The sequence below is a fragment of the Saimiri boliviensis genome, chromosome 16 (assembly GCF_048565385.1).
Source record: "Saimiri boliviensis isolate mSaiBol1 chromosome 16, mSaiBol1.pri, whole genome shotgun sequence".
NCBI classification, from domain to species: Eukaryota; Metazoa; Chordata; class Mammalia; order Primates; family Cebidae; genus Saimiri; species Saimiri boliviensis.
Genome location: NC_133464.1, coordinates 52109043 through 52129667, shown reverse-complemented (window position 1 = coordinate 52129667; position 20625 = coordinate 52109043). Strand labels below are relative to the sequence as shown.

The following is a 20625-nucleotide window of genomic DNA, read 5'->3' as shown; positions in this document are numbered from 1 at the left end:
TCAATATTTTTAACCAACTGTAACGAATACGGTAGTTCCACACAGAGCCACTTTTCAAAGCCTATCACTCATACTCCAAATTCTGAAAATATTAACTGGCAACAGATGATAGCTCTGCCTGACATTTAGAATTATCCTTTGCCACCAGGAACCCCCTGCCTCAGCGGCCACTCACAGCCAATGACAGACTGATATAAAGAAACGAAGTCTTAGCCTCTGCGTTCCAAAATGGAAGAAATTTTTTTAAATTTTCCCATATTCAGGACTCTTAATAATAACTAAGTGTTCAGTCACAACTGCATTGAGGGTCAACTTTACCTTCTGCCCAGTTCAATGTTTGTCACTTTCTTACAAATATGTTTCACAAGAACACACACTTCTCAATAAATATTCTTCATGTAACTTCCTATCTCAGAATCCATTTCCAGAAAATCCACTCTAAGAACTTAATGTTCTAAGATATATGGAAAGCAGAGAAGAAACATACTTTGTTACAAGTAAGGATTTTGCCTTAACCATGACATAGAACTCTAGCGAATCAAGCTTGATTCCTTTTACTTATATCAGCGATAGATCTAATACTTTGAATTGAGCCTAAAGTTGGTAGATTCTATTGCCCCTTCCCTTTTAAGGCCAAACTCAAATCCCATTTCTTACCACTTCACAAAATGGAAAAGCCTTTAGTCGGTAGAATAGACCATTATTAAGAGGCCTGACCACAGCTGACTACTCCAAATCTTCATATAAATGGCATACAGCCCTTATCACCTCTGGGCTCTTCTTACAATTCCAAGTATATAGAACAAAATACTCTAAAAAAAGAGATGCCACACTCAACCATGTCAGACGTATTTTCCTGTATTAATGTTTGGACCTCCAGAAATCTAGACCACTTAATAAATATATTTGGATTGCATAAAAAACTAGCACCACTTCTCTTTGGTAGAGTAAAAGTGGAGAGAAAATATGAACAGTTTCTAGCAACTATTGCTGATTGTAAAGTCTATTGCCTCATGATTTACTTATAGGAACTGACATTTTTAGTTAGGATTATTTTTACTGTTAAGACATTTCCAGCCAGGCTGTAAGCACCTTTGGAAAAGGACCATGTCCTCCAACTTTGTTTCTCACATTCAATAGTAGCTCTGACATGCTGTAGCTCAACACGCTGGGTTTTAAACAAAGCGAAAAACAAAAAACAAATAATTAAATAAATAAGACAATTTGATAAAATATGTTTTTACTGAAGCAATTGATAATATTTCAGAAAAATCTAAAAATTGATCCATTTATATGCTACTACAGACCTTCTAGCTCTGTACAGCTCTATTAATCAACATAGAGTCTAATTGGCTAGAGATATAGCCATTTCCACCGGGCGCGGTGGCTCACGCCTGTAATCCCAGCACTTTGGGAGGCCGAGGCGGGTGGATCACGAGGTCGAGAGATCGAGACCATCCTGGTCAACATGGTGAAACCCCGTCTCTACTAAAAATACAAAACATTAGCTGGGCATGGTGGCGCGTGCCTGTAATCCCAGCTACTCAGGAGGCTGAGGCAGGAGAATTGGCTGAACCCAGGAGGCGGAGGTTGCGGTGAGCCGAGATCGCGCCATTGCACTCCAGCCTGGGTAACAAGAGCGAAACTCCGTCTCAAAAAAAAAAAAAAAAAGATATAGCCATTTCCTCCATTGTGCTGATAAGAATATTACTTAGACTCTTTATTAGATGTACTCTTAAAGCCAAGATAAATTTTTACACATATCTATATATACAGGTCCACTACAAATGACCAAGAAAATTGTCCATAACACAGTTTCTTGGAATACCATGTGAATGGCACCTATAAAGCTGTTCAAACAGGCAATCATCTACATATTCCCTTAAAATGTAGCCTACAGATCTATTTGAAAAGACTTTATTTTTTCTTATTGATCATAATGAATTCATGAACAACTCATGTTGACTAATAGTGACAAATGATGTCATTTCTAAACGCTCTCATTATACATCAAATTTACCATGATGAATACTTTGTCTTCTCAAAAATAGAACATGTGCTCATTACCAATGCTAGATAATCTTTCATGTTACCCGTATTTCTCAAAGATTACTTACAGTGATTTTATGGTTAAAATTACCATATATTTTTAAGCATCCTGTAATATAATTCTTCCTCTTTGGAGATGTAAAAGTATTTAAATGATTTTTTTTCTCTTTTATGACCCTTTGAAACAGACATTGTTTGTGGTAGCTTATAGCCTCTCAAGTCCTTTTGCCATCTTCATGCATTACTGGCTCTCAGTGTGCTTTCAACCCCAAAAGCCAGTCCTTCCTAGAGTCTTTTCCTAGAGTCTTTCCATTAGATGGCTAGGTCTAGATTTGGAAGCGCATGGAAACTTAGGCCTACCCAGGGCAATCAGTAACCAAAGCATGTTGGTACAGTGGAATAATACTCGCATTTTCTTGTTCCTGGACAGGTAACCCTGAAATGCAGGCTACAATTTCTGCAGAGTTCCTGGAGATTGTGCCAAATTATCTTACAAGGAATTTAGCTAGACGTTACACCTTTGTTTGGCTTATCTTGTTATGGGTTTAATTGTGCCCCTCAAAAAGGATACATTGAAGTCCTAATTCCAAGTACTTTAGAAGGTGATTTTATTTTGAAATAGGGTATTTACAATAGTAAGTAAATTAAAATGATGTTATTACGATGATCCCTAATCCAATATGACTGATATAAAAAAGAGGCGTTTGGAAACATACACACATGCAGGGAGAATGCCATGTGAGGATGAAGGCAGAGATGGGGTGGTGAATCTACAAGTCGAGGAAACTCAAAGATTGCCAGCAAATCACCAGAAGCTAGGAGAAATGTCTGCAACAGATTTACCTTCTCAGCCCTCAGAAGAAACCAACCCTGCCAAAGCCACAATCTTAGATATCTAGTATTCAAAACTGAGACAATACATTTCTGTTGTTTAAGCCACCCAGTTTGTGGAATTGCATTGCAGCAGCCCTAGGAAGTGAAGACACTTCATTTTCTGCCCACGTTTCTATTCCTGCCACTACTCCACCAAGAATGTTTCCTACCAAAGCATTTTTATATGAATCTACATTTCAGTATTTGCTTCTGGGAAATTCAATCTGAGACAACTCCAGGCTTGTGTCCTGAAATATTGGTGTATGAAAAAGATTATTAAGAGATAATTGGTGAAGGCTAATCTTCTTAGTGAACTAAGCAAAAGCATTCAGAAATTGAGCATTTAGCTTTGATCTACCTTCTGTGAATATTGCACTTTTCTCTCTTAGATGTGACAGTTACCTGGTTAACATATATTCTTTTTCTATTCTAACACTAGAATTTAGCATTTTTCTCAGTAACCTATTTCTGGATTTAACTTACTTCTATTCTAAAATTTCTTTATTTTCTTTTGCATTTATCAGGCTTTGGCCCTTCTTTTAATCTTTGGGAAGCCACTTTAGATTCAATCTTACTGTAGATTCCCCCAGACTATTAGATATGATCAATTTGCTATCTCCTACTGTTCTCAAGCATGGTGGTTATGCAGAAATCTATCATCAAAATTTATTTCAGACCATTTCAACACTCTTGACACATGCTTTAGAGTTACATATGAAAATTGTGGGGTCACATTCACCTTTTTCAGCTTTCATAAGAACAGTCAAGAGTATGTCTTTGAGTCTGCAAAGCCACTCTGTCCTGAATTCCAAATAGACACAACCACTTTAACTGAAAGGATTCCACCACTCTTATATCCTCAGCCAATTTTCTTTCCCCACCTGAATGAAATCCAGCAACGGCCCATTTGCTTCCTCATGCAAGATGAAATTGTCAGCAAGGTAAATAACAAAATTTATTAAATACCATCCTTTTAGCAGAATTAGATTTCAAACAGATACTCACAGAGATCAAGTTCTCCATCATTTGCATACAGATAGTTTTCTGTTAATTTGGAAATCATTTATAAAATTTAATTATAATCTTCAGTTTTTTGAATATCTGTATCAGAGCCATTCTTTCAAATCTTATTTGGTTTGTATTTATGTTGTACTTCCTAACTGCCAGATTTTGGTACAGCATGAATCCACAACAATATTAATTCTCTTAATTTTTCTTATTTGTACACCTATTCATAGACTGTCTACTTGGCTTCATAAACCTTGCATGCAAAAACAAAGCATAAAATTATAAATGTTCTCAATATGTTCTTCCTCTATTACTCCACTTTACTGAATAAGTTAGAGACTAATTTATATACCATATACTATAACTAAATACTAATAAGTATATTAGTCATCTTGGACTGCCCTAACAAGATACCATGAAAGGAATGTCTTAAACAACAAAAAATTATTTTCTTACAGTTCTGGAGGCTGGAAGTCGAAGATTGGGGTGTCAGCATCCTTGGGTTCTGGTGAAGGCTGTTTTCTTGGCTTGCAGACTCCCACCTTCTTGCTGTGTCCTCACATGCAGAAGCTAGAGAAAGCAAACACTCTGATGTATCTTCTTATAAGTATAATAATCCCACTCTAAACCAAATGATCTCCCAAACACTATCACATTGTGGTTTAGAGCTTTGCCATATGAATTTTGTGGGAACACAAACATTCAATCCATTACATCAAGCATTTCTCTTCACATTGCTCTGCTCGCCAAGTCATATTAATACGTATGCTAATTAACATGCTATTGCTATGGTTGGAACATAGGTGTCCCCCCAAAATTCATAGGTTGGAACCTAAGACCCAATAAGATGGTATTGAGAAGTGCGGCTCTGTCCTCATGAAAGGGATTAAGACACTTGTAAGAGGAATGGAAGAAACTGTCTGAGTCATGTTAGCCCTTTTCCCTTCTACCAAGTGAGGAAGCAGCAGCCAGTCTCGTTGCCCATTGCTTTGTCATGATAGCAAAGAGTACCAGAAAACTGGTATTCTCAACTATGAATAAAATAGCCAGCTTCCATTTCTCCATACTTTCCCAAAGTTTTGGCTATCAGTCTGGAAAAATAATTAGTCCACAGATACTCTTCTTTCAGTTTGAGTTTTTGTTGTGTTTTATTTTGTCTTTTCCCCCCAGGTCTACAAAGGCAATAGAGACACATCAAGTTTCTCCTAAACACTTTGCTTATTTCAGGCATGGACCAGCACAATTGGATAATATTGAATATTGCCAGCCTGTCAGTAATATCTCCAGTTTATGCCTCTGAGGTCTTAGATATACACATGGCCATACTTTTTTCCCATTTAATAAAAAAGACCATCAACTACATTTAAATATAGCTTGCATTTTTAAAAATTATTTCATTATGTTCTCTTACCAATAATAAACTCATTTATATTATATCTAGCTAATCTTTTAAACCATAACAGGTAATTGCTAGATACCTGATTACTTAACCATGCATATATTTGAAAAACATATATTAATTCAGTGCACTATAAAATGAAGTTTCTGGGTCAGTTGTGGTGGTATAAATTTGAAATGGGATCTCTCATATAATAAATGAAGGACCTCACCATGGTACTTTGCACAAAGCAATCACTTTATAAAAGTTAACCATTGATACTCATAATAATGGTACTTACAAAAATTGTTATTTAATAATAAATTTCCTTTATCATCATTATGAATATTATTATTATTCTGTGATCAGATGTTAAAATTTTGACAATTTAGTAAAGAGTAACTGCAACTTTGACTCTACATTGATGAGAATCCCTAAAGCGGCTGAGGAAGGGAGGTGATATGCTCACAGTAGCAGACGGGACAGATGAGAAGGCAGAGATTGAAAGCAGGTCGTTTATAAAAGACTTCACTTTTAAATGTGCATTTTACTCTAATACAAATGTCAGCAATGCTGTGTGAAAGAGAAAATGCTTGAGGAATTCTGAATTCATAATAAGGCATCATCTTTCAACGAATCCACTGTGGTCAGACACATAAAACACCTGCTTTCTTTATAGATTCTATGCAGTGCCTTTACTGGCTGAATGTCTTCATTCTATGGTGCTCAAAATTGAAAATGTCACCATGATTTCAAAGGGACTTAATGCTAAAAGTGTTAGATTTCCATGTCAGCTTAAAATTTCCTAGCTTTGTTAGTTCAAGCCACATACTTAATGTAGTTTAATGCTGCCATTATTAGTATTTAATATAGTCAATGTATGAACTTAAGAAAACATATTTGCAAGTTTAGCATTTTCCAATCAATATTTTAAACTTATTTTATTAAGAAAAAAGTGTGCTTTCCAATTATAAGAGTTTTCTCAGTGTTTCCTGACATGACTTTAATGTAATACATCTATATGTAAACAGATTCTCTTGTTACCAGAAATAAATTGGAGTATATCACTGGAAGAATGGGCATCAGTTTCTCAAGGTAAAATATGACATTTTGCTGACACAATATGAGTAAAAATTCTCAAAACAATCAGACAGTATTATAGGAGGTAAAATATAGGAGGGTTTAATTTATCATGAATATTATGAATCAACCTTATGTTTTTGGTTTATTTTTACCATAAAGTATATGTTATATTTCCCTTTTTGTAAAATTGTGTTATATTAACATACACAAATAGATTCACATTTCAATGTCTTATAAGGTTCTTAAATAGATCAAAAGAAAGAAATAAAGGAATGCCATAAAGTTATATCTCCCAGGTAAAATTTTCAGTACCTGTCTGATAAATATGCATAAACATGTACATTGCTAATAATATATATAGCTCCATATACATATATATGGAAGCCATGCCCTATACCTTATAAGTCATGCTCTATAGCTGAGAAGAAAATGTCTTCTTTTTGAGAATTACTTCAATTTGTTGAAATCAGTAGTTTCATTTTCTTCAAATTTTGGTTAAAATACAAAATTAGAATTATAAAATTACAGATTTAAGGATTATTTTTAATATTATGTAATCTAATGGCTCATCATCACAAAAACGTAAAAACTTGAAGCTCCGTGTTTCGGAGCTTTATGTTTTATATCTTGTCTCAAGATATCCAAGGTCACAGAGCTAGTTTATGATGGAATCATGCAGTAGCACCAAGTTTTCTATTTATTTTATTTCACTCAAAGACCATATTTTTTTTCTTGCAGGCAATGCTGTCTCTCTAAAACCTGCATGTGTTGGCCAAATATGTGTCAGCTGCCCATTTAAACATGTATTCTCTAATTTCATGCAAATGTTTGTTCAAAACTGAATATAATAGAACTTCTTAATTTAACAAATATTCTACATTATGCGAGGTACTGAATAGTGTTGGAAGAAATGCATCTTATCTTTGCGGTCTTAAAGCTTTCTACCTGAAGAAGTGATAGCCTGTGCTATGTGATTTAGTTCTTATGATCTTATTGTATTGATGAAGTGAAATAAGTACAGTTTTTCCCTTTTTACATATAGGGATATACAACTAAAAATGGTTTCAACTTGTCCAAATTCATATAGTTTATAAGTGGTGGACTTAGAATTCATCTTTCCTACACCTGCCGAGCCTTCCAAGGTTCACTGAAATTAGAATTATTGATTTTTCTTCACCAGTAACTTCAGTCCCTTAGCAGCTGAAAGAGAATAATAGGAATATTGTGTATGACTGTGTCTTCTATCCAGTTCCTTCTCACTTAATTGAATATAATTTCAAGCAAAACTACAAGCCCAGGGAGGATAATCCAGTTCTTAGCTGCTTTGCCCATATTACCTTTTTATGTCTCCTTCCTGGTTTCAAAGCTAACAAATAAAGATGAGAGGTGGGTTCCTGGATGGTCACAAATTAATAATAATAAGTGCCATTGAACTCCATCTTCATGTTGGTCCAGTCCAAAGGACAGGTATCTGGCCAGAATCATATGTTTAGTAGTAACTTTGATTAGTACTCCAAATACTCTCCTCTAAGGATAAAGTTCTGATGGGAAACCAGATTGCTGTTAGTAGTGATCCTGGTAAGCTACTGCTGCCATTACTTTCTAATTCTATGCTTTCTACTACTACCATTGATTTAATAAGAGTAAAGTCCTCTTGCTTCTTGCTAGTATCCCTTTCCAGGAAAAAGGAATATTTTCCAAAAATGGCTACAATCCTATGCAAATTAAATGATGTTTTTCTGTCTTTTGAATCTTAAATATCGACTATAATTTGTAACCCCTAATATGTGATCTGAAAGCCTCATTGACTAAAGGTCATTGACAATTTCTTGGGTTATGACGGGATGCCACAGCCTTTGGAGAACACACCATGACTTGCTTCCTGATGACCTGGATTTTATGTGAAGTCATGTGTTCTTAGAAAAACAGACCTTTAAGATTACACTCCTCTGCGATCTGGCATTTTTAAGATAAGCCGTAGATGATACAGCCTTATCCTGTATCTATATGAAGCTCTGTGTTTGAGTGCTCACTCTGAAAGGATGGCAATCTCGGCTGGCAGAATTCTAGATGTGGTTGGGCACCTTGGTGTCTCTGCTTCCCATAGACTCTGTTCCACTGTTTTGCACTGGTAGTTGTGGCTTTGTCTTCCTTGTTCTAACAGATAAAGCAAAGCTGTTCAGAATAGCTTAATGCTAACTGCAGCATGGCTGTTTTACTTGCAGCTAAGTCTGAATCTCATTTTATTCTCCATTAATGAGATTGAACCACTAACCCACATCATACTACAATTAATGTTTTATTCTTTATTCTAAGACATTATGCAAAAGTATTCATAACAAATGATTTTCTAAAATCTAGATACACTATATTTTTAGATTTATCCTGATCTTTAGCCTTGCTAGACTGCCAAAGGGAGAAATTAAAGGAAAAAAAAAAAAAAACAAAAAAAAAAAAAACCTTTATTTTTACCAAGTACACCCAATCAAGGCATATTCATTGCCCTGAAAGAAGATTACAAAACTCATTTTCTATATTTCATTCTCAGTGACTCCATGCTGGTTTTGAATAGTTGTTACTTTCCATAACAAAATTGGTTCTGAATTTGGTCTGAGATCAACATCACTCAGTAATCAGTCATTATAAGGAAATTTATTTCTCTTCCCTTTCCCCTTATTTCATAAATTACTGTGGTTAGTCTAAGAAACATCCTGTAATATTTAGCTCCTTTTTTTTTCTTTTTTTAAAATTCTAAATATCAATTACAGTATCCTGTCTCATGGGCAAACTCCTTTCTTGTTTTGGGATGTATTTCATCTGAGCCACAACTGCTGAACTTGTTCAGAGCAACGATTACAATATTTTCACCCACTGTAAACCTAAATTTTTCTTAACAACATTCATTCTATCCCTTCTAGTTCAAAGATCACTCACAATAACAAGCAAAGACAAATAAAATAGAGTTGAATGTCTTTGTCTTCTCTTTGTCACTTACCAACATTCAATCATTAGACCTATCCCTCCCTTCTTGATTACATTTTTAAAACTTCTAAATGTTACTTTTTTCTCAAAATGTCTTGCAAAATTTCTGCCTTGAAATTTTCACCCTCTTAGTACATTTTTCCCTGGGCTTGTCCTGTCTCATATTCTACATATTTTATCTTGGCTATTTACTCCTTTTTACAATTTATCATCTGAAATTTTTTTTTCTTTTTTTTTTTTTTTTTTTGGAGTCTTGCTCTGTCACCAGGCTGGAATGCAACGGCACATACTCGGCTCACTGCAATCTCTGCAGCCCGGGTTTAAGTGAATCCTCTGCCTCAGCCTCCTGAATAGCTGGGACTATAGGCACGCACCACCATGCCCAGCTAATTTGTTTGTATTTTAGTAGAGATAGGGTTTCACCATGTTGGCCAGGATGGTCTCGATCTTCTGACCTCGTGATCTGCCTGCCTCGGCCTCCCAAAGTGTGAAAATTTTCTAATTGTGAATTCTGGTATTTGATTTCCATAAGCACACAAAGTGTCATATTTGAAGATTAAATTGAATGCAGATTTGTATTTGGAAAAGATTGTCTGATTCTCTAACATAACCCAGAGCAGCACTGATCCTTCAGAAGGCTCAGTTTTTAACAGAAAGGGTGAGGGAAAGTAGGAAAGAGAATGGAGGTGAGGAGGGTATGAAACAGAAGTTTTAGGGAATAGGCATTTAGCAAAAGTTATCTATAAGGGAGAAAAAAAATTAAGTGATGAGATTTACATATATGTATATGTGTGTATGTAAATATATATATATATATATATATATAGCATATATACATATAAATTCTATAGTGAATATCTTGATACATTTTGATCTTTGTTAACCAAGAATAATTATCTTCCTGTTCAAATTGTTTTGAGTCATTTTAAAATATAGTTTCATATCCTTGCAATATTAGCTGCTAGTAAATAAAATATGTTTCTATTACTTTCCTATTACTACCAAATAGCTCCCTTTTTTCATGAAAATAAACATAGGGATAAAAAGTTTTATCCTTCATGTTATGAGTTTTGCCTTAGATGTTCCATTGTAATGTGTTCTAAAATCATTAGTGAAGATATTTTGGTAGACTTTGGAAACTTATTTTCATTTTATCCCATAAATATATAACTATAAGTAAATATTTTATGTGTGTTATATTTTTACTATGAATATAAATCAATGGATTATAAATAAAATATCTAAGCATATAATGAGACCATATGCATAGTTTTGCCTGTATATTTTATGTTTCTTCTTAGTTTACCATCAGTCATGACTGCTGAATACATATTAAGCTAACGTTTTCTCAGTTTGCTCACAGGTTGTTTTATTTTTAAAAAGAAAATTGAATATTTAGCAGTCTTTTAAAATATTAATATTGTCTAAAATTGAACCACATTTTGGTTAAAAAATTTATTTCTCAATAAAATACAAATGAATATTTTCGTTAATTCTGAAAGCTGTGTTACCCCAGTTTTTGGCTAGAGGTTTAGAAGCACTTAAGCATATTAAAATGAACGTTGTATTGTCATGGGTATTGGTTTCCATCACAGGGAACAACTCAGTGGCATTTGCCTAGGGTGCATATTTGCATTGGCTAACCTGTCATTAAATTCTAGTTTAGAGCTACAAACTGAAGTGTTGCCTGGTTTGATAAAATTGAAACTGCAGGTTTGAGTCATTTCAATAATTAGCAACTAGAAATCTATCAGTCCTGAAATCAAAATGTACTCAGGCAGTACACTTACTGGAAGACTAGACTCTAGGTTCCTGTAGCAATCATAACTCTCAGGTAGAAAGTTAATCTCTAAAAGTATTTTGTTGTGTTTTTGTTAGTTTTTAAAACAATTGTTGGAAAGCCAGATCCTCTTTCCTGCCTTGAAAGTGTTACCTGGTTACAAGTATAATCCTTTGCAACAGTATCTTTGAGGGCATGCAAGGAAACATGGAGCCTTTATGGACCATTGTCCAGTCTGCATTGGCCATCCACTGTAGGAATATTACAGATTTGATTTCCATTTAAGTGAAAGGTTGCATTATAGAAACTCTAAGACCTAAGAGTCCATACAACTGTGATGTTCTTTAACAGGTGTAACAAGTAGGTGGTCAGTGTATGTGTGAAAATTCGAAGAAATGAAAGAAGCTAAGAGTAGAAATTATTCAATTTAAAAATGATCATCATTATGCACCCCATCCCAGTTTAGTTCAGGAAAGCAGTTGTTGAGGCTGGCTTTGTCAGAGCCCAATTCTCCTCTCAATCAGATTCCAGCAGGGGTCAGAAAGTACCATTTCTAAAGTATCTGTGCCCAATAAGCCATACTGTCTCAGCTTTATTATTGGAAAGTCAAGAAACCAAGTGAGTGAAATTGTTTTTTTTTTTTTTTTTATTCCAAGGTCTTTTACTAGAAACCAAATTTTAGAAAAAAATATGATTAAATTCAATGACTGTGAAGATATCTAACCTAATATGATTCTAAAAATTCTTTATTCCTCCCAAGTTTAAGTCCGTGCACCCTGTGGTGGAGAGAATCAAGCTCATTATGTTGTTTATTCCAGGTAACTATAAAAAATTGAAACTTCTAAATTTCACACCCAACAATTAGCTACTTTTCTATTCTTTACTACTGTGAGTATAATTGGATCTGAATGAGTAGGATAAATATAAGAGCAATCACTTTATGTGGTGGCAGAGAAAAGTCAATAAACTGAATCTAAAGTAAGAATTATAAATATATACTTTGTTAAAAATAATAAAATTATCAAGGTAAATATAATAATCAAACCCATGTTAAGATCAACATTTCCTAACAGTCTCTACATCATTGTTCGATATATACTTTTTTCATAATTGCAACACTATTTAATGCTCATTGAAACATTTTCTGTTCCAAAATCTTTTTGATACTTTTTTTAAAACTTAGTTTTTTACTAACGTAATAGGCATTCAACACAAGACTATTGATTGAGGATAGTAACAAATATAATAAGCGAAATAGATAACTGGTACAACTGTAAAATTAAATTTGAACTGTATTTTAAATATAATGTAAGCTATTGACAAAAATCAAAGTTTAAAAATTCAACAAATTACATCTCAAAGTACTTAACCTTGCTACTGTTTAAAGGAAGAGAGATTCCTTTTCCTGTGCAAAGATAATTCTTCTATTCGTACTTGAGATTCCATATCCTCTCACTTATGTTTAAATTATTTCTACCTCTAATATTTTCTTTTTTAAAATGTATAAAGTTGCTCAAGATGCTTCATTTTAAGTAGAGTATCAAAAATGAAAGGATTTTCCCTTCCCTCATCCTTCTGGCCACAATCTATTTTGTCTAATTATCAAAGTTTTAATCTAACTCTTCCTTCATAAAACCATTGGAACTGATTTATTAAAATTCACACTTGTCTCAGTATTATCAAAAGCAAATAATACATTTCCATCCTAATCTGACCTAATCTTTTCATGATCCTCGAAACTGAAGCCCACTCTCATTTATTATGATGATATCTTTCATCTCGGCCTTTTAGCTGCCATGACATATTTTTCCTGTGATTTGCCTTTCTTTTTCAGAGTCCATCTTTGATTATACAGTTAGGTTTGTTTTGTCTAAGATTTATCTATAAGCTTTTTCTTATTTCCTCTGTTTTCTTTTCTCACCTGGTCTAATTTTATACTTCTTTCACTCGTGACTTCAATTATCTAAAAACCAATAATTTCTAAATCTGCAACTCCAAGCAAACCTCCCACTAGACCTTAGAAATTGAATTTCTGTTCTCTTAATAGATACCTCTATATATGAATGTTTAAGAGGTACCTCAGGCTTATACTCCAAAATGAACTTATAGCCCTATAACATCGACTATTTTACATTTGTTCATTCTTTTGCTAATGACAAGTGCTCACCTAAATTTATATTCCTCTTCTCATTCTTAATCACTTAAAATATGTTTCAGCCTCCCTCGTGTTTAGGTGTAGCCATAGGACTGATTTTCAGCTGATGTAATTTGAGAGGAAGTGATGTGTTCTATTCCCACACAGGGTCCCTGACATTCCCAATGCATGCTCCTTCATTTAAATTTTCTTTTAGCTAGCAGGAACCTTGAGACAAATTTTATTTCCATAAATTGAAAGTTTGGAAATATCTGCCAGTTTAGGAACCTAAATGACTGTTGAACAGAGCTGTCCCACGCAACTCCACTTAATGAACAAGGAATAACTGTCTTATTGCACTTAAAGTCATAGGCATATGGGGGATTTAATTTAATTTAAAGATTCTAAAAAATAGAGATACTTAAGCCCAAAACTTGGATGCCATTACAAATCTCAATTTATCTGATCTAGTCAATCATGTACATATAGGCACAAATGTGTGTGCATACATATACCTATTATTTGTTTATCAATTAATCATCTATTTATCCCATTTGTCCCCATATATTTCCATCATTATTTAACTCAGGTCCCCATCTTTTCTTACCTTAACACTTTCAATAAATTCTTAATAAGTCTCCCAGAATGGAGCTTCGCCCCTGCTTTTTCCCCATCTTCTTTCGGTCTTTTATTCAAAATAACATTTCTTAAATAGGTGCTTAGTTATGTAGCTCACCTGCTCAAAATATTTTTAAGAAATGCTTTGTAATCAGTATATTAAAGAGACATTCATACATTTCAAGAATTACTTGAATTCTGATATTCAGATTTAAGCATGTGAATATATGATGAAAGTTTTAAATATACAACTAAAGTTATTCATTATAATTTGCTATACTACCAACATTAAATGACAGTTACTTTGAGCATAAGTCAAAAGTTTTAAAGTAAGCCCGTAATATACCAAAGGAACACCTTCCTATATTGTACGTGAAAATTAATTGTCCATATCAAGGTCTTTCCACTTTAACTTCTAAGTTATCCAGCTCTGGAAGTCACTAGGGACATATTATGGTCCAAAGAGAAGGGAGTAAAAATAACTAGGACTAGTCAAGTCATATATATATATATATATATATATATATGTGTGTGTGTGTGTGTGTGTGTGTGTGTGCACGCTTGCACATGCATTCATGCACAAATGCAAGGGTGCAGAAGGAAACACAATTCTAGAAGTTCAAGTCCTCAAGAAGCAGCTTTCATATTAGGAAAAATTCCTTCTTTAGAAAAGTATCATTTACATCATTGATATCACAGCCTAAATTATATTATGCCATCTTTAATTAACAGTTGAGGCAACAGAATAAATGCAGAGGAATCACAATGAAACTTACATAATACAAGTAACTATACAAACCAACACTTCTCTACAAATTACTTTTTTTTTTTTCTGATTGCCAGTTAAATATGGTTTTAATTTCATAGGTTAAGAATGAAAGGTCATACACTGCAGCCAAGACATACACCTAGCATTTCACTCTAAGTTTGTTCATGTACACAGATGAAATCAATTACAAGGTTTGGCCTAACAAATGCTAACGGAACTTCTTTTTAAAATTGTTTTTATAGATTTTAAACTTCATCTTTCACATGGAAGTCATCATACATACAGTGAAAAATCAGAGATTTTATATATGCCTTTATTTTCCATTTAACTTTTGCTATGGTTTGGCTGTGCCCCCACCCAAATCTCAACTTGACTTGTAACTCCCAGAATCCCCTGTGTTGTGGGAGGTCCCAGGGGGAGGTAATTGAATCAGGGAGGCTGGTCTTTCCCATGCTATTCTTGTGATTGTGAGTAAGTCTCATGGGCTCTGATGGGTTTATCAGGGGTTTCCACTTTTGCTTTTTCATTTTCTCTTGCCACCACCAATGTAAGAAGTACCTTTTGCCTCCCACCATGATTCTGAGGCCTCTCCAGGCATGTGGGACTGTCAGTCCAATTAAACCTCTATTTCTTCCCAGTCTCAGGTATCTCTTTCTCAGTGGTGTGAAAACAGACTAACACAACTTTTAAAACATTACTATAGCTGACTATTGAAAAAAAAAAACGATAGCAGGCAGTAAATATATTAAGATTACAGTCCTCCACTCATTCACTGCTGCACATAAAATGCCAACTGTGAGTGTCATTCACTGGCTCCATGAAGAGGTTTGACACTGAACCCCACCTCTAGGGTGACATTTATCATTCTCATATGCTTCTCTATTGTTATGGTGCCATCTTTTCTCATTTGGATCAAAGACCACCAGTTCTATCTGATCCATTCCATCAGTCCTACTTTCTTCCTCAAAGATAGGAGTTCTTTCAGCAAAAAGAATTCGTCATTCTCAGGAACAATTTACCTTCAATTACATAATTTGGCAACTCTTTGTATGGGCTACATAAATTGGCATTCCTTCATTTAGGACACACTAGATATCTCCATGCTGGACAAACTGAGCTGGATGAGAGGTGATGACTATAGTTCAGTCACTAAGAGTAGAAGCCATAAAATGCTTCAACCAGCTGTATGTCCATACACATGAAAAGTTCACCTCCTTGTTGAATAAAAACAGCATGCTCCTTTTGATGTAACAGAATAATAATATCTCCTAGCTCCAATCCTGGTTCTTTGGTCTGCTTCACCATGGAATGTTACCTTCTGGCCATCTTTCACGCCTTTGTCAGCATGGACTTGTACAATCTTCTTTTCTCTATCTTCCTTCCATTGCAACTTTTATATGTATATTCAGGGATAATTTATTCTCCATGACCCTAGCACTCTATGCCCACAGATTAAATTTGCTAAACCATTCCGGGTCCTATCTGATGAATTCTTATTTGTATTCTATACCTGTGCAATTGGGACAGCCCTCTACTGTTCCTTTCTTACCACTTATGCCTTCACATTTGTCACAAATCACATTTTTTTTTTTTATTTGCAGAGCCAGTTTTTTTGTGTGTGTCACACTTTTATATAAATCTTCTAAGGTTACTGACAGCTGACACACATTTTTACCTTTCCTTTCCCTTGGCATACTTCCTCGTCCTCTTCCAAAAATCATATCAAAGTTGTCCATAGGAGAGCCAAAAGTATTACCTGCCCCACCCTCTTTAATTACCTGGTTTTCATTCTTTGTCATACAATTCACATATCTTTGCATCACAGAGAACTTCATAAGCTTGAGAACTCTGCCTGAACTTATCCCCTTCATTCAGGTTCTTATCAAGGTGGTACTTCAATGCCAGTTTCCTATAAGCCATTTTCCTATAGCCTTTCTGAACGGCATTCAATTTTACCCCCAAAACATCATAGAAACAGTTCTTTCACCATTTTTCTACCGGCAGTGAGTAGGCTGAGGTTGATGTGGAGGGTGCCCAAAGGAATGTACCTAGTAGTTGTGCTCAGATGGGGCAGCCACCTCCACCTCTCACCAAGTGGTCTGGAAAGTTCCCTCAAAATATTTTAAATATTGTCACATTTTTTGATCCATCCACCTAGCATGTATTGAGTACTATGACTTATACATTTATAATTGACATATAAATAAGCACAATCCTCATTTCAAGAAATGTATATTTTAATGAAAAAAATACACAGTTATAAAATAACTATAAAACATAGATCCTTCTCTTTTTGTACATAAGATAAAACCCAAACTTCTTGGCATGGCATGAAAGGACTTAGTGAAATTCTGGAGGTTATTAAATAGATGTTTTGGGAGCATTTGGAAGAGGAAGCAATGATTGTTAGGAGCCAGCACAGACTCACAGAGAATAACTTCTTTTTTGATAGAGTTGCTAGACTGGCAAATTAGGTGAGTTTTATAGAAAAACTTGTTGATTTCAACAAGCCATGTTTGTCCCTAATAAAGCTCTTTCACTGATACCCTTAGAAGAAAATGGGAAAATGGAAGGCAAAATATTAGAATATTAATTGATAATTCATGATAATCAAAGATATTTGTTACTAAGTTCTTCCCACCTGATCTTATTGAAATATTTAACAAAATCTTTGAAGTTATAAAAGGAAAGCTAAAACAAGCTTAAATAAAACAAAACTGATGAAAATTATTTTACTGTGCTTTTTGTAGCTCCTATCTATGGGATATGATCATTTCTAGACACCACTATTTAAAAGGACATCTGCCTCAGTGAGGCTTGCGGCAACTCCACCAAGTGATAAAAAACTCTAGAGACAAATAATCCGAAGACAAAATGACAAACAGAAAACAATAAAAATTCTTCTCAAATATTTGAATAACATGGAAAGGCATAAAATGCAGAACATAAAATGCAAATTATTTAAAAATACATTTATAAGTAAACATTTTTAATATTATGAGTACTTTTACAGATACATAAACATAAATAAAACACAACTTTTGAAACTTAAATATTTCATAATGATATTTTCTAATTTTTACAGTATGCTACCATTTTTTCCGTGCAACTATATGTTTTTAAGAATATGCTTTAGACAAGACAGGTCCTGAGCATGAGAATAGTGTGATCAAAATTGCTCATTATTAATATTAAACCAGGAGAATTCTGTGGAATAGATTTGACTGTAGAGAAACTGGTGTAAGGTGGATCAGTTGTAATTGTGCCATCCAAAATGGTAAACAACACTTGCATGTGACAATTAAGCACTTGAAATGTGGCTAGCATAAGTATAGAGCAAATTTTTAATTTTGTTTGATTTAATTTAAATATCTACATGTGTTTAGTGGTTAGCATATTAAACAACAGAACATCTTCATTAACACAGAAAATTGTACTAGATAGTGCTCATTTGATACACATAAGATAAACGTGGAAAACAATGATGGATTCGTGATGGAAAAGAAAGGAACAATTCATATATCAAAAAGAAATTTTTAAGGGGCTTATTGATAGGCCTTTAAATTGATTCAATATTAAGGTTTCAGTGAGTCAATGAGTCCCATCTAGGGTGCTGGACTAATTATGCTTGTAAAGAGTATTTTTACAATATATACTTTTAAATTACTTATTAAAAGGTAAAGATTAAAAAAGCATTTCAGCTATACAGTAGCAACAGGTAAATTTAGGTTCATAAATTTGTACTGTAATTACAAATTGTAATCTTAAAATTATTTAATATTTAGTCAATATTTATTGCATTTTGGCTACTATAGAAGCACTTAATATATTGTTTTATTTAATTCTCACCTGCAATTCTAGCCTACAGTATTATTTCAGTGCACAATATTATTATTATTTTTATTTTACATATGTAGAAACAAAGAAAAAGTTAAATATCATATGGAAATATGTAGAAACATTAAAAAGTTAAATGTCATGTGGAAATTTTTGGAACTAGATAAGGACAGAGCAGGAATTTCAACCCTCATCTCTTTGAAACTGGCATCCAGATTTGTAATTGCCAATCTCTGTTTCTTGGTCTATAGAGTGCTGCTTGAATAGTCTGACCTAAAACACTCTTCTTTGGGCAAAGGCTAGTGTGATAAGCAGCCACCCAAGGATACGTGATGTAATCAGTTGATACAGACATTTCAAATGCTCAATAAACCTAAATTTCTTAATTTTTCTAATCATATAGTCTGTGCACTGACTTTTATTTTTCACAGTAAATATTCAGCATAAATCTATTGAAGCAAAAAATTATGTAATTATTATAAACTATAAATTAAGATATATAATATTAATGTAATGCTAATAACTTAAAAACTAAAATGAGTATTTTTAGTCACATTGTAACAACTTTATTTTTGTAAGTTCTGAGAACTCTAAACCTTGCTCATCAATAAAACTTTCATCATGAATATACTATTTAAATTATTATTTTTAATTGACAAATAATAATTCCATACATTATATCTTTTTGAAGTACACTGTTATATTTTGGTATATGTTTGCATTGCAGTATGATTAAATCAAGGTAACAACAAATCTGTCACCTTGCATATTTATCATTTTTTTGTGGCAAAAATAGTTAAAACCTACAATTTTGAAACATGCAATGAGTTATTATTATAGTTACTGTTTTGTGTGACAGAATGCTGAATCTTATTCCTCCTGTGCAACTGAAAATTCTTCATCTTTTGATCAACACTTCCCTTTTACCTGTCCAACCCCACTACTAGTCCAGTCTCTGGCAACCACCATTATACTCTCTATTTCCATATATTGGAAGTTTTAGGTTTCCACATGTAACTGAGACCATGTAGTATTTGTCTTTCTGTGCCTGGCTTATTTTATTTAGCATAATGTTTATATGTGTTGTTGCAAATGACAGAATTTCCTTCTAAAGGCTAAATAGTATTCCACTGCATGCATATGAGACATTCTCTTTAATTATTTATCCAACGATGAACACCTAGATTGCCTCCACATCTTAGCTATTGTAAATAATGCTACAGTGAACACGGAAATGCAGATACCTCTTTGGCAAACTTATTTCAATTCCCTTCAATATATACTTGGAAGTGGAATTGCTGGACATATGGTGGTTCTATTTTTAGCTTTCTGAGGAAATTCCATAGTATTTTCCATAATGGCTATATTACTCCACATTCCCACCAATGTGGCACAAGAGTTCCCTTTTCTCCACATTCTTGCCAAGACTCATTATCTCTTGTCTTTTTGATAACAACAATTCTAAAAGGTGAGAGTTCGTATCTTTTGATTTTAATCTGCATCTCCCTGATAATTAGTGAGGATGAGCATTTGTATGACTATTTTGGAGGACATCTATGTAAGTCCTTTGCCATTTTTTGATTGGGTTCTTTGTTTTCTTGCTATTCAGATATTTGAGGTTTTTAAAAATATATTTGGACATTAGTCCTTTATCAAATGAGGATAAAGTGATGAAATATTTCCTCCCAATCTATGAACTGTCTTGTCACTCTATTGTTTTCTTTATCACATGGATGCTTCTTAGTTTGTTGCAATCCCATTTGCTTATTTCTGCTTTTGTTGCTGTGCTTTTGGGTCTTTTCCAAGAAATCTTCGCCCAGACCAATGTCCTCTATATTTTCTTTTAGTAGTTTTAGAGTGTCAGGATTTATGTTCAAGTTTTTAATTCATTTTAAGTTGATTATTGCACATAGTAGGAGATAAGGGTCCAATTTCTTTCTTCTGCATATGGCTTTCCAATATTTTCAACACCATTTATTGAAGAGACTGTTCTTTCTCCATTGTGTGTTATTGGCACCTTTGTAGAAAATCAATTGAGCATAAATACATAAATACATGAATTTATTTCTGTGTTCTCTATCCTGCATCATTGGTCAACGTGTTTGTTTTTAAGT

The 20625-nt window shown here is 33.8% G+C and overlaps 1 pseudogene; it reads right to left on the bottom strand.

The window, feature by feature from the left end:
• Window positions 1-15480: 15480 nt before the first annotated feature.
• Window positions 15481-19480, bottom strand: LOC101033673 (dnaJ homolog subfamily A member 1 pseudogene; annotated as a pseudogene).
• Window positions 19481-20625: the final 1145 nt, after the last annotated feature.